At 43.0% G+C, this 16,112-nt stretch overlaps 1 protein-coding gene across 2 annotated transcripts in view; it reads right to left on the bottom strand.

Moving 5' to 3' along the window:
• TSPAN18 (tetraspanin 18) overlaps positions 1–16,112 on the bottom strand; it is a 101,218-nt gene that overhangs the window by 30,773 nt on the left and 54,333 nt on the right. The window contains exon 3 of one of the 2 annotated variants that reach the window (XM_085321868.1): positions 280–370. The exons of the other annotated variant lie outside the window; for it this stretch is intronic. The gene's annotated coding sequence lies outside the window, so the exon portion shown is untranslated. The remainder of the gene's footprint in view (positions 1–279; positions 371–16,112) is intronic. 2 annotated transcript variants of the gene reach the window in all.

The following is a 16,112-nucleotide window of genomic DNA, read 5'->3' as shown; positions in this document are numbered from 1 at the left end:
GTAATATAGGCCCATTTACCAGTGATGACTGCCTTGCCTTGCAGCAGTGGAGTGAGCTAACTTGTTGCACTGCCTGAGAGCATTTAATTCCTCAGCATAGTTGAACGAGCAAAGCTCTTAGGGGCATCTAACACCTAGAAGCAATAGCTTGATTGGCTTTTATAATACCAAAACCATACAAGGTTTGGGGATGGTGCTTAAATGAATCTGAGCAGCTGCTAAAACCATCCCAAGTTTCCTATCCAAGCAGAGCACTCTGGATAACGAGGCTGTCCCCACCTGACTCAGCTTTGAGACTTTGGTCATCCTATTTTGATGAAGTCGCATTTCCCCCACACAGAGGCTGTGCAGTGTCCTGCCTTGCAAACTCCTGTCATAASGACACATCAGTTACACACAGCAGGAAAAACAGGGCTGTAAAGAAACTTCTTAAAGCTTCATATAAATAACACTGGCTTTGAAACAAAGAACAACAATGCCGCATTTAACATTTCTGGTTCATATTTGCAATTTTTCACAAGGTGTGTGCACAGAATACATGAGATATGTACGTATGTAGAATACATACAATTATATGGAAGTAAAATCTCACACAAATACACAAACATTCAAAATGGAAATGTAGAAGTTCCAAGGTAGAAGCTATGCTCCCAAACATCCTAACACTTGGAAAAGTGCTAGTGTACATGTTTGAAGTGCTGGTATAGTATGAGGCCGCAAATCATTCCTTTCAACCAGTGTGAYTGTGCATATAGCACTATATGAAACATGAACTGCTGACTTTGGCTCCATCCCAAGCAAAGTTTAWTAGATAATCATATCTAGCTCTTTCATACACACACAGATATCAGCCACCTCAGAAAACARAAGATATCAACATATCTGATAGCCTGTAACTCTTAGATTCTGTTCCTTAAAATAAGTYCTCAGATAACTCACAGGTAAATTTTCTCTTGTATTGATAGCAGCACAGTGGAACTATACGGTACTAATTATCWTTTTTTAAAAATACATAACAAAGATAATTAATTTTATTTATTATATTTTCAGTGCATATAATTTTTAACAGATAGAAGAGTAAGGCTAAAAGGGGAATGGATATGCTAGGAATCCTGACAACAGTGCAGCACTCTATTCACCTGTCGACGCTGAGATCAATTCCACAGCCATGCAAAAGCTGATTATTTCCGGACTGACAAGTTAAATTCTTTGACAAGCATCTTCTGTCCCAGAAATAAGCTCATTTAACACGCCAAAGGCAAGCATCTAACTTTAGCATCCTATGTCTCAAAATATATCTTCTTCAAGACTGAATAAGCATCACCCCCCGGAGCAGACCATGGAGTTGCATCACAAGCCTGGAGGTATTCAAAGCCCACCTGGATGCAATCCTGTCTAACATGCTCTAGGTGACCCTGCTTGAGTAAGGYGGTTGGACTAGATGATCTCCAGAGGTCCCTTCCAACCTACCCATTCTGTAATTCCGTAATGCCAAGTGTTAAAATATTCCATACTCCTGCATTGCTCTCCAAAAGCTCAGGGCATTTAACATAAAAGGTAAAGGTCTGCCACGTTTTCCCTTAGCCTGACACATGTCACCTTTCCAACAAATGACTCCTTGGTGCTTTTTCCATACTCYTTTTCAGTAGTCTTGCTTCATTTGCAGCCAATGCCTCAGCAGTTTGTGGCATTCCCGACTATCTTGAAAGATGCAGGAAGACTTCTCAGAACCACTGGGTATTTGCTGTGGCAACCTTGTCTTCACAGACCACGAATTCCAATATTTTAAGTTCCCTAACACTTTGCAAGCTTGAGGAAAAAGATGCAGAGGGGGAAAATGATTGATTTTGAAGCAAGGAGGCAATCAGAATTGATTACTGGGAGCCACAGGGCCTTGTCCTACCACAAAGTTGATAATTATCCCTCCTCAGCAGCCCCAAAGCAGCTGGGCATGGGCAAGCACAAGGGTAGGGAATTTAGTATCTCCTGCTTTTATCATTTGCTTTAATGCAGGAGAGAGCTCCCGATCAGTGTGTTAACTTCCTTTTCTTGTTTTCAGTGTTTTTCACAAGGTGGAAGTAGAAACCTCCTTTCCCTCAACACCTCTTAACACCATTTTATTGGTGGACTAATAATCTTTATAGTTTTTAATAAAGAAATCCCAAACAAAACTGTAGCTAAATTAACCATTTTACCAAAAAATGATAAATAAACTCTGTTCCAGATGACTACCTGCACAGAAGGTAAACAGTCAGTTCAGAAAAGCAAAGGTTAGGAAAAATCCTGTAAAAATAGCAGATCTTAAATTGAGGATCTCAGTAATTCTAAACACAAAAGTACATTGCTGGAAATCTGAGAAGCGGCATTATTTATCTGAACCTAGCCATCTTTTAAATCTTATCAACAGGAAGAATAATACAACCCAAAATGCGCTGGCTGCCATTTCCAATAGGAAATGCCTTATTTGACAGAGCTCCCAATTCAAAGGTAAGGCAAGACATGACAAACGCGAAGCAAACAAACACAGCAGGTAGTATAAAGCATCTAAAGTACCTTTGTAGGCAAATAAAGAGAAAAAAGTATATATAGGTAGGATAAGCAATTACAGAATTTTACAGCAATGTAGTTAAAAACCAGATTTTTCAGTGATTTACTCATCTAGGAAATAAATACGTCTCGCCAGCTGTAGGTGTGATATTTTAGTGAAGACTTGAATGCAACAGAGGTACTGAATAAGCTTGAAAAACARCACAGGGAAAAGAGGCAGACGTGGAGTCTAGGTTACCCTGCCTATAGCCAAACTAATAAACATGCCGTGAATTCCATACGCAAACATAACATTAGTTTCACTGAAACCAGCAGCTCTAACTTAACCACGGTAACAGTGCAGCTGATGTAGTTTTAAAGTTAAACGTGGTTGATCTTAACCATATCCGTCCTGAATAAACACCCAGCCATCCAATGTCTTCTGCTACAGATATTTTTGATTCCTATCACGAAAGAGGAGAAGAAGAGAGAACCACGACCTACAGCAGAGTTTCAGACGCTCTCTAGGAGAACAAACAAGTGGTAATAAATTCTGTTATCTTGCAATAGGTGCTTGTGGATTCTCTCTCTTCCTTTAATAGACTATATAATCTAGCCACTCCTGAAACCGTCAGGYTTCCTCCGGCCCCTCCGCACCATTCGTAGGCAGATGACAAGAGTTAAGGGACTAAGCGAGACAGGAGCCGAGACGCACAGGCTGGCTCCCAGCTGTTTTTGCTTTCCCGGTGGGTAAAAGATACTGCACCAAGGCGCACAATGTCACGCTAGGGAGCTTGCTGCTCTCTTAACATCTCATTTTTTCTCCCCATCTTAACCTATTTTGAAAGCACCCAGTTCGCTGTGCCCCCTCCTCCTTCCTCCTTTGTCCTTATTCTCGGCAAGGGAAACATGAAAGCAAGCACGGCTGGTTATTGTTAATGCATYGGAAAGTGCAGGCATTAAAAACAAGGGTTATTCAGGAACGTGCCGTGGTTTTTCCTGCTATTTGCACAGGCAGCTAATGATCACCCTAATAGCTTCTCTCTCTGAAGTCGTAATAAGCTTACAAATGAACCCATTCAGCACATATTAAAAGGCAAGGGATGCTCCTTTGATTGTAGCCTCTATGGAAACCTCAGAGTATTGGTTTTGTTGCTGCACGGGCGCAACTGGGGCGTGCTGCTGGGAGCCCCCCCGAGCGCGGGGAGCGGTGCGGAGCCACCTCCTGAGCCATGGCAACCATCACCTGCGCCTGTCCCGCACAAACCACCGCCACGGCACCAAGGCCCGGCCAGCACACTTCAGCGCCGCGGGGAACCACGGAAGGAAAAGGGGCCTAATTAACCTTCCTCTGCCGGCGCCTCGACTGYGCTCGCTTGCTCGAGGCGGGAATAATTCCTCTGGCACCTACAACGCTTTCTCTACAATAACGCAATCTCTCCATGGGATAAGGGAAACTGAGCAACCTTACGGAAACCTCCTCACCATTTAAGTGCTCAGAGGTCGATCCAACTCCCACTTCCACCACGGACATTTAAAACTTCTTATGGAGGGGGAGGGAAAAAAAATCATGGATCTAGTCTTCATTAAGGTTTTATTTGGAGTCAAACATTTCACATTAGCTAACAAGTCAAAAGAGCATACCGTTTTTTTCCCCCTCAGTGAAGGAAATGTCATACRTGATCCTTATTCCCTAAGCAATGTGTACCTACAGGGAACTCGGGCAGCAGTTCACTTCCATGCACGAAGACGGTCGCTTAAGCACCGAWGGATGCAAAGGCTTTCTGACAGCCCTCCCTATGGGGGTGAATTTCGCCCACAAAAAGCGTGACATCTCCCCTCCGAAAGCCAGTACTCTAACTACGCCCTTCCACTTTGCTTGAAAGAAAAAGACAAGACCTTTGCATTGAACAGGGATATTTCCTACATCTCCAGGAGACCGGTTGGGGTTAAAGCAGGTCAAACCATGTAATGCAGACAGCTTTGTGCTGACACTACCCATGGTGCCTATCAGGAAGGCCATAACTGTATGAAACCGTTTCTCAGCGGGGATATTTAATAGTGCCAGAGAGTCTCCCCAGGCAGCCTTTGTTTTAAGGTTTGTRAGCTTTTGGGGGAAAGGATTGTATCTCTTGCTGCAAAGTGGTTCAGGGCCAGCACATTTTTACCTCTGTTGTAATCTAAACAACATACAAGGGCAGCAGTGGAAACTCCGCTACCAGAATCACTTGCAAGCAGACAGGGAATAGCCTGGGGCGAAACCTGAACCACCATCAATCATACGAATACATAAGAATTGGCGTGCACCGACAGGGCGTCACAGAGACCCTTTCAAAAATGAAACAGCAAATTTAACCATGGAAATACTCTGGCTGCTGATGAATTCCCTTTTTCTTAGGCTTCAGTGATATTTTACCTGCCAGCAGTCAGGAACTGATGTTGCAAAACATTCTCTAAATTAGGTGCGTTGGGGGGGGAGGGGGGGCAGCACAAGTGGAATAATTTCAATGTACAAGTGAATGGTGAAGGCATGGTCTGAAACTCTAGCCATGAGGCAACTCTCACAGATTTAAAACAGAACAAAAACCACCTTGTGACAGGGCAGCAGAGCACCTTGCTTTTTGCACCCAACAGAAGCCAGAACAGAGTCTGGTCTGATCTGATGTGCCAATTCCTACTTTTTGTGTCATCTGCAAACACTGGGTAATCTTTTTATGGAAAAGGACAACAAACAGAATTGTTAAGAAAATCAGATCTCCTGCAAGAGATTCCATAGCCCAGTCCGAGTACTCACTGCAAAAATCACATCAGTTTTCAATGGCTGAAGTTTACTACATCCCCAGTTTAGCTATGTTTTCTTTATTTGAAAGCAACTCTGCCTTTCAGCTAAAAAAAAACATGTTGTTTCTGAAAGTATCAAAAACAGATTTGTAGGGCAAATGGCCAAAGCTGCCCATGTTTAGGCTGAGACCCAAGGGGAGCAGCGGGATGTTCAAGCCGTGCCTAGCACAGCGAGACAGCCCTTTTGAGGCGTTCTCCCCGTTAGACTGCAGAGCAGCTCTGAGCTCTGCATCGAGGACATGAGAAGTTGGCTTGAGCGATGTAACATTTAACAGCCTGTTCTCCCATCACGGCTGCCAGCATGGGAAGAAAAATCTTTCTGAAAATACTGTGCAGTCTTGATGTACAAATGCATTTGAAGATAACTTATATGCAAGCTTCAAAACAAGATTTGCAGTCACCATTCTGCATGCCTGATGACACCCACGCCACTGATAATTTGTTTCAGGACAGTAATACTGCTTCATTCCTAAGATTGTTTTCCACAATCCAGTCTGAAAACCCTTTATGAAGCTCAGCATCWTTGTCTCTCTCTTAAATATAGGCAAATTGACACCCAGAAAGCTGACGTGGCTTTCCCCCCCAAGGTTACCCAGTAGAAAATAGKGGTTTTGCAGGGAGGAGAACACAAGACTTTCTTGTCCCAGCAACAAATATCCTGGGCAACTTCTGTGGCCTCCTTGGTCTAGTGCTCAGACAACTTAATAATTCTAGTTCTGCTAACAGCTCTAGCAGCAACTCRCAGATTTGGCAAGTCATTTCAGGTCTTCTCCCTCTCTCCCCTCCATTTAATAGAGCTAACAGTAACACTTACCTGCCACCCACAGAGTCTTAGAGATTTAATGGAGTATACTGTAAGAGAGCCAGGCTCCCTGTATTGAAAGCAGAGGAGAAAAGAACTGGCCAGCATGACTRAATTTAAAATACGGTTGGTTTTAGATCAAAACAAGTTTTTTGAGTGACTGTCAGCACTAACTAAAAGTGTTCAGGTACAAAACCCCTGGTGGGGTCCTTCATACCAAATGCACACCTCTGAACTCAAACRACCAGCCAGAGAAAGACGAGATGACTTGTACTCTGTCTCTGCCACAYGGCCAATGGTGGACTCAGAACTGCTCACATATCCACTTAGCGATGGTGTCCCGTGAAGAGGAGGCATGAGCTTCTCGGGGACATCAGGGSAAGGAAGACAGCTGCTGGTGACTTCATGTGACCCCTGCGGGAAGGCCACGTGTACACCRGATGTCACGGATCTGTTACACTTCATCCCATGCCAGCAAGGAAGGCAATCACCACAGCAGTCCACAACACTGCGTGCTGTTCTCCACTCACAGCASTGTGAACGAGCTCCTCGAGGAGGTCAGCAAATGCACGAGAGTCTTCAGGGAATCTGGGATCAAGGACCAGCATCCTGGCTGCTGACAAAACTTAGGGGTGGATATGGGGGATGCTTTTGGAAAACACAGTGTCCAGTTGCTCGCTCCCAAGTAGCTAAGGAATAAGTTTTCCAATCAGCCCAGCTCGCATTAGGAGTCCTATGCAGGCATCCTAATTAGCTGACACGCACAACTGAAAAGCGTCAGAGCAAAAGTTCACACAGTCAGGGACTGCCTATTTCAAGCCCTTGGAAAACAATTTTGCTCTTGTGTCTCATGGATGAAGCATATTAACCTGGCCACCAGTTGTACTCGTGTAAATCAGTGCTCCAGTATTTCTGCTCTGCTCCTGTTTACTGACACCAGCCTCCTTGCACTCAGGATCCACATTTAACCTCTGCCCTTTCAAGCAGTGCACCCAGGTGCCCTGGAGGTGGGTGCAGCTCCTCTCTGATGAGAAAGATGACTACATACAAGAGGCGCACCGAGAAGTATGAGGGGGGCAGATGGACTTTGGGACCTATTGGTTTGATAGGCAACTCTCCTTTTTTGAGCCTGCACACTCCTTACAGGCTAAGCAGAAAGCACGTGATGACCCTGGCCTGCCCTGTAAAACTCTGCTCACGTGGTTTGATGCCTAGTTTGTCCTTTGCCAGGCTTTTTACCTGAATGCTTCTACTAACTGGAACTGAGCACACATAAATCAACAGAGTCAATTTTCCCTCCTTCAGCCTTTTGAGCCCCAGAAGGGCAAGAGAGCTGAGATGTGCAGGGTCTCACAGCTGGTGAAACGCACGTGGGCTCACTGCGCCCTGACCGACCGAACCACCACAGTTCCCAAGCTGGGACCTGCTGGTATCTCTTTCTCATCAATTCCACTGCTTCAAGTTTTGATTGGGAGGCATTATTTCATCTTTTATTTCTTAACTTCCCACCTSTTTTGTAATGCACTGTCTTGACAATGTTATCTGTAACATATACTGCACCTTATATTCTGCATTTTTTTCAATTGATTTTTACCTATCATTTCTCACTTAACATACCTGATCTTACTCAGAAGTATCAAAGAAATCTGAGTCAAAAAGAATGAATGAAAGAATAAAAGTGAAAGCCAAGCAAGCTCTCAGCTAAAGTCTCCGTTTAAGCTCTTTACATATCCTGTTTGGAAATATCTGCTCCTCAAAATCTTTATTTTTTTGGTGAGATGGTATCTCCTCATGCAATACATTAACTTTGCATTATTGCAGGGCAACCCTATTCAGCTTTCTCAGCTAACATTTATCTGCTGCTTCCCCTGCCTTTCCTAGAGGATTACAAATGGGTTCAGTGACTCCAAAGCATTTTAGGGTATTAGCCAGGATATCCTTGTGGTAAAGGTGGCAAGTCAGATGTAACCAGATAACAACCGAATCTATCAGTACAGGCTGGGGATTCGTTTCTGTAGAATCAGTGTAATACTGCTAAGCCTATACCAAACACACAGAGTAATGACTTTCCCCCTACTTAAATCTTTACTATTGGTTCAGTGATTCTGAAATCTGTCCCTTCAACTGGACTATTATTTGGACTAAAGATTAAAAAAATATATATAATTTCCACCTAGGGGCAGGATATCTTTTAAATGTCAGCTTTTATTCAGCCATTCAAAAGGAAAAAAAACGACTTACAGTGATGGATATCAGATCGGCAGTAAACCTACAAAGCAACCTGATTTTAACAAGGGTGCCAATGTGCAAGGGTTTGCCTGAAGCCTARGAATACCTGCTTCAAGAAGCATTATACTTTTACAGGAGTCACAGGTGAGATGGGGAGGCAYTTGCTTCACACATTCTCTATTTCTATTAAAGACAGAAAAGGCAGGATTTAATTAATGAAGGCAGTTTTAATTTACCACCTGTGGTTATTAGCTTTGCTTGGAGACCTCTTGTAGWGGCTTACGAAAACAAGGGGATTTTCCTGGGACAAAGGGTGCTTAACATGAGTGGGTCTGACAGCATCTACCCTCAGACTGTTTTACCCGCTGTTCCCAGCCACACAACCTGAGCATGCCTCAGAGTTGGCTTCTCTTCCAAGTGAGGCCACATTTTACTAGATAAAAATAAAAAGATATGGCATAACTGTGCTCTCGTTACGGATTCAGTTTCTTTCCTACCATGTCAGGAGGTTCAGTGAGCATTTTAAGTGAAACGTATAGGTACTTTAAAATTTAGGGGCCTTTACCTTTTTGAAGATGATGCAGCATTTTTATAGTAAGATCTGAAAGCATTAACACCAGGACAGTATCTTCTGACCCATAAACTATGGTAAGGCATACCACAGTAGGGAATTTTGCCACTTCAACTATCCAGGTAGAGCTAAATTATCAATGCTGCATAGTGCAGAAGAAGGTTTCTTAGTGCTTGTCCACTTTAAATAATGCCCAATAAGAGCTCTCAGGCCATCACAGCTTATTCCACACCCCAGAGCAAAATACCATCAAAAGCCTTTTTTCCCCACCAGTTTAAATACAGCCACTGTAAGCTTTACAATCATTAAAAAAAAAATACAGTCATGAAAAAAAGAGGGAAAATGGAARAAAAGTCCATGCAGATCTGTCATCTGAAACCATTACTTCACATTTTAAACCAAAGAAGTACTACTAGTTACAAGGCTCAACAGATTCTGCGAACCCCACCAGAAAACGTAACATGCAGTTGTAATAATGCAACTGGAGTAAATAAATAARACATCGACAGAATAAATTGACCACAGGCTAAAGCAAACTCTACCAACCTTCCCTCAACTCATCTGCAAGTTAAAACGYGAGCAGATTGGCTTCACACCAAGCCCCAAAGGTCCAGTGCTCTGTCAGGTCCCAGAACTGCCTTGGCCTGGCAGCCTCCTGCTACATGCTTTTCAATGTTAGCACCTCAGACAGCAACGGGCTGTTGTGAGGCTTCTGGAAAGGGGGTACCTCTGCAATACGAGCAAAGCACAGATCAGTTCTTTTACTTGGAACTGCTTCACGGGAAGAAGAGAAAAACATGGTTCCTGTGACGATACCCAACAAACACACAGGAGCAACAAGCTGCATAGTAATAATGTTGTCACTAAGCAGTATTCAGAGGGGCTCTGCAGCAATTCATCTAGCTGTATGTGCCACAACACAAAAAGAAAATCAAACACAACCCCATAGCTATCTGGTAGATCACCTTGAGGGGGCAAAAAGGCATTTTTGACCCGAGATCATAGTGTGTGTCCTTGACAAAGGAAATGGCTCACAAGYAAATGCACCCGACTGAGGAGGGCGTGAACCCACCAGAGGCAGGCGCAGGGCTCCCAGGGACGGCTGCAAGACTCCAAGTCAGTCCCGAAACAACGCTTTCCACTAGGACACTGACCTGCTGAGCAGAGGTTAACGGCCGGTTCAGGCCATCATATGCAACAGCAGATAATGAGACAACTTGCAAAACTCGCAGCCTCAACTCTTTGTTGACAGTGGCTTTCAAAATACCAAAGATCAGCTAATGAGAGCAGACAGGAGGAAGGTCTTTCTGTCCTTACCATGTGAAATTATACCACCGTACTAGGAACTGTATAGAGCTYGGATATTACCTGACCTACTCAGGTCCTGAGCTGTTTATTATAATGTTCCGAACAAAGCAGAAGCCTTCCAGCTCCTCTAAGTGACCCTACTACTATTCATTAAAAAGACAGTAAGTGGTTTGCTAATGAAGTCTGATTCTGAGGCACAATATGAGTGGATGAGAGCTATGGTAATTACATTAGTAAGGGTAACTGAAGTCACTGCCATATCCTTGTTTGCTCTTTAATTTAACCCCAAATAGTGCAAGTTGGACTGTAACTGGAAGGAAAAAARAGGAAGGAGAAACTGTTCTTCTGTTGCACAAGTCTGACTGCATGATTACAGGATGTTGAAGATGTCTAAGAGGGAGTTATTGAATATTTAACCTTGGAAATGGAAGCTTGGTTGCCTCTCGTCCTGTTAACATCCACACGTATCTTCCATTAATTMTAATTAGGACTAACAGGGAATTCACATAAGTATCTCCATAATTAATGTTAATAGTAGTTACGGGCAAGCGCTGATGGAGGATGAAATGCCAAGTTTCTTCTCCAGGGTTAAACATTCAACAGCCTGTATGTCTCTCATTTCCATTTCCTACTTTAAAAGCGCTCTAATCAATTGTGAATATCACAGATCTAAGTGCTAAGTCTTATAGCYAGAGACACGTACAGGTATAAGCATCAGCACATGCTACTGTTTATAGCAACGTAGACACAGACGCACAGTACGGGATACAGGGTACGCTGATTCACTGCTCTTCATCTACTGCTACGCAGCTACCACAGTGACACATAAACAACACAGAAAGACATATCCCTTTTTCCTTCAAGACGTCTAGGCTTCAAAAATGAACAACGCTTTCCTCTATCTATATATTCAGATAAGTCATTTTCAATTAAGAAACCAAAGTGCAAACAAGATTACAGCAACAACCTCAATTACCCTCATTAATGCCATTACGCCCCCCCTAGCTGATAGACCCTATACTATATTCCTAAATCAGGCATTATTAACAAACCATTAAATCTGCAAATRAGAACAGCAAAATTATCTGGCATAATCAGAACAGGAATAACAACGCACCTTCTATTGCGATACTGGCTCCAGCCCTGAGCTCCGCAGTGGTAGTTCACTTAAAAGCATTAACAGACTGCTTCCAGCCAGGGGTCATTTACCAGCACGAAGTCTCGCCCTCTGCTCTCTTATCCCATCACGCGCAGAGACCTTCCATCAAACTTGTGTGATTCTGGAGCCGAGTAGATTTATAAACTGCCTTCAGTTGGGAAAGTATTTATACAGCCTCGGGGAACCTGACAAATACCCTGCTGCTTCTCTCACGAGTCGTGGATGTTATTCGAAGGAGCCTTATGATGCTGACGCCTGTGCCAGGGAACTCACGAAGGGACATAACACACAAGAACAGGAGTGACGGGCAGAGGCAGCACGGGAACCCGGACCGAGAGCAGGAAGTCGGACGGMGTCCCCGTGGGTGTACTCTGGTAGAGCCAGAAGAGCAGCTGTGCCRTGGACAACGTGACTCACACAGCAACCCTTCCTGCGCCCTAATGCTAGCGGACACTGGTCCTGGGACGCTTTGGGACAGCTCCAATCACAAAATGCCTGTGGGCAYGAGTCCCACTGAAATTTATGGATGCCTTGTCTAAAGGAAGAAAAAATATATATTTGTGTATTTGTCAACCCACCTCTACTGGCCACAAGTTACGTTAAAGGGACTTGTTTCCCAGGACTCATCTTAAATTGTACCTGGTTGCATTTTGGCTTTACTATGTGAAAACAAATTTTTTTCTTGCTTTGTTTTCTGCCTTAGGGAACTCATGACTCAAACAGGATGCTGAGGACTCAGAGGGACTTATTTTCCATCATCCTGAGGTTTTTTCTTTTTTTAAAATTAGGCATGCTGGCTCATTAATGCACTTTGAACATTCATTCAGAGTAAACTTTCAATAAATAATTCTTGCCTCCTCATTGTTTCCTCATAATTTTACATGTTTTTTGATTTTGGTTTGATTGTTTGGTTTTATTTATTTATTTCAACCGTTTAGGAAAGCAAAAGGTTGAAAGCACAAAGGGGACAGATCTGTAACGGTGACAGACACAGCCCTGCTTCTAAAGTAGAAACCCCTTTGCCATTGCCTCACAGCCTCTTTTCTCAAAGGCGAGGCTCACGTTCAGCTCCTTGGACGTGCCCTGCTCCGGGTGCCCAGGCGCTGCCTTTAGCCCCCACCCTGCGCCCTCCCCTCTTGGGGTTCCACGCTCCAACCAGGCTCCACTGAAGAKCCAGCTACATCTTGCTTTGATGCATCCAGCCTGTTGCTGAATCCTGGAGCCCCGTAACTTTGTGCAAGACAAGYGCCTATAGGAAAAAAAAACCCTTCCGTTTATTTGGTCAGGTTTGGTTTGTCAGAGCGATGATTCTATATCCAGGCAGTTTTTCCCAGAAGAGAAAAATTGAATATTGTTTCTTGGAGGTATAAGACCAGTACATGTTTTAGCTACCATGAATCTGGCTGAACACAGAAAATTTCTTTACAAATAAAAGGGTAGCACTTTAAAATACATTTTGCATATTCATTGTATACTATTTTTACAAGCACTTGTAGCAATGGAAATATTATTAAACAGCAGCAGAACCAAGAATGACCAGAACTCCCTATTACCTGCTAGAAAATTAGTCCCCTCCCTACCCTGCTCGTATTCCTGGCAGTTAAAAATACACAATGAAAAATAAAATACAGTCAGCAAAGGTCACACTTGTAAAATTACATAAAAAATGTAAAGTAGCAGCTACAAAATGAGGTGAAATGCTAAGCAATGAGTTACCCAGACACTTTTATAGGAATTGGAACGAATGTCCAGTAAGTGTCCAAGGAAATTGGAGCTGACTGAAACTTCTGGCTACTCTGTATTTTAACTGGATAGCTTAGGCTGCTCCAGCCTCTTGCCAACAGGCTGACAAGGATGTTAAAACAGGGAGCAGGAAGGGATCAGCCAAGTAAAGTGAGCAGTTGTAAGAAGATAGTTCACCTTCTCTTCATTATAAGTCAACCCAGCAAGCACGCTCTACGTGTATGCTCGATATCCAGTTAGTTTTCTCCCAGACAATTTTCTCTCAGACTATGCAAAACACAAGCGTATATTGGCAACATAGCTGGCACAAAGAGATGGATCTCAGCCAAAAGAAACTGCTTTCACCAGCTTTTTTTCTTTTTCCTCAGCAGACAGGAACATTAGGAAAAGCTGCAACCACATACTGAGATAAGGTAGCTCAGCTGGAAGCTGAGAGCATGGGCTCCAAGGGCTGCTTTGTAACTCTTTCAAATCTCTGCATCTTATTGTAGCTCTGCTCCCAACCCACCTTCAGGGACTTTCTTTCACTCTAACTCACAGCAGACTGCTTTCCAGCACAAAGATCTTGCACGTGTGATTCTGCACAGTGATATGCTATGCTTACCTAGGGAACTACTGAAATACAAACAGATGACTGGGTTCTGATACCACGCTTTCAAACTAAAACTCTGACCCTTTTACAAAAGCAGCTATCCCGACAGCATTTCTAGTACCAGCGAGCCTGGGGAGACTTCTCTTCTATTGCCTATAATTTTGCACAACAGAATATCATGGGCTTCCAGAGAGTTTCTTGCATCTTCCAGATGAAGCCTGAATCTGTTAGCTGAGAATTTCTTTTAGTTTGAAGACTGAGAGGTGGTGTTGCTTTTTCTCCCCTTGCCCCTTCCCCACTCTTTTTGAGGCTTGAAATTTTTTTGATATTTTTGGGCATTCATTTCTGATCAAAGCAAGAAAAAAAAATGCTTTAACTAGCCAAAGGTGTAGCAGACGGGGAATTATCTTGGGACTGAAAACATTCAGGCTGATGTTCCTGATTTACTCGATTCTTGCCAAGGAATTGCATTTACGTTTCCCTTGACCCAGACAAGTACCCTAATCGCTAGGCTATTGAGTCAAGAACTTCCCCAGGCCAAACTAATGTGACTCTAGGAGAAGAGATCTTGTAGTGATATAGACCTATGTCTTCTTTGTTTTATTATTATTTTCTCCATTAAACTATCGAAGGGTCTACATTTTTGGACTATACCAGAAAAGAGGAGAATGTCCCMAAAATTTCAAAACTCAACATATTCTTCATGTAATAGATGAAATAGAACATAACTTTTCTGACTAACCTAAGAACAAGGTAATGTTTTACTCAGATAAAAGTTGCTAGTCTCTGGGGCTAAAAAGCAATGATTTTTGATGAAAAGCATGTTTTTTTTTCTTTTTTTTTGCTTACGTCCCTACTCAAAAGGTCCCTTGCATTTCTGTTATATGCAGGTTAAAAAACACTTTGGGAACTTGGGAATGAAAGATACTACTACTAGAATGAGTACCATATAAAACAACTATTCAGCTAGGTCTTAGCAACTTCCACAGAGCATACCAACCGGATGTTGGGAGATACTCCCCAGTTAAAATGCACTGAGACATCTGTATTTTCAAGAGGCAGAACCAGAAACAGTTGCAGACTAACTAATATACCCAAAACAGCAGAAGACTTCTGCGGGCAGCATGGCTTGTAACACCACCCTCTCAGAAAATCACATCACGACAACAATATAAYGTTTTGCCTTGCCAGACCTCCTGGGCTGCTCCTGGCAAAGTACCGTTGAGATGCTGTTCTCCTGCTGCTCCCCTGCAGCACAGGAGCCTTCGGCATGGCCCGTTGCCTGGAATAAACGCTGGAGCACCACAACGGGTTATTCCTTCTACCGACCTGCCTTAGCCCAATTTTCTGGGCACGTGTAAGTGACATGGAGCAGCCCAGGCTGTTGTTGATCAAAACCAAAGCAACCACAGAATGTTATCTACATTCAGAAGCCACAAAAAAGTATTTATTTTCTTTCTCTCTCTGTAATACAATAAAATCCAGCTCTRGTAATTCTAACTATGACAGATACTTCAACTTGCAAACATTCTCAAAATTGCAGCAGGCACTAAATCAGCTGTGTCACTTGCAGCTACTCCTCTCTGGAGCTGTTTACTTGCATGAACAAACTATATAGAGAGGCTCTCTCCTGGTGATTCTCAGAGCCAAGAACCCTTGTTCTGTCTCTCTTTTAAGACAAGCATTCTTGTAAAGTATATATAAATCTAAACTTAGCACTTAATTCCTAATTGCTTTCCTCTAATTGGAGATTTGAGGTTTGTTTTTGGTCAGATAGGCCGATACATTGTCTTTTAATGAAGAAGCAGCCAACTCCAATTGCATGAATATGACATCTACACTATATTAATTCATCATCACTACATAAATCTCTCAGAGTAATAAAGACCTTCTGGTTTCTAGGYAAATTTTCTCAAAAAACACCACCAAAAAACATTCATGGGTAAAAGAAGATCCCGCAATGTCACGAAAGACCAGCAAAATGCTCTGAGGCCATGCTCGAGCACAGCTGTAACATCCCATTCCTTCCACATCACTCAGAAGGATGAGAGAGAATTTTCAGCACAGCCATAGAGGATGAAGCTTTGATGCCCCACAGCTGGAGGGAAAGACAGCAGTTAAAAGACTACTAATCTTGCACCATTTCACTTTCATTACATTCAGTTTTGATTTGGGGTAGTGCTGAAACAAGGGAAAGAYATTAATTATTTAAACTTACAAAAATATTCATGCCTCTTTTGAGGTTCCTTTTTTGCTTATCGTTTTCCTATTCATTCCTCCAAAGGATTTGAGCTCAATATACACTGATAAATTCAAGTGAATACTGTACCTGTGGACTCAC

Source organism: Rhea americana, unplaced genomic scaffold (assembly GCF_003343005.1).
Source record: "Rhea americana isolate MKP2758 unplaced genomic scaffold, rheAme1 scaffold_72, whole genome shotgun sequence".
NCBI lineage: Eukaryota > Metazoa > Chordata > Aves > Rheiformes > Rheidae > Rhea > Rhea americana.
This window is presented reverse-complemented; position numbering and strand designations above follow the sequence as displayed.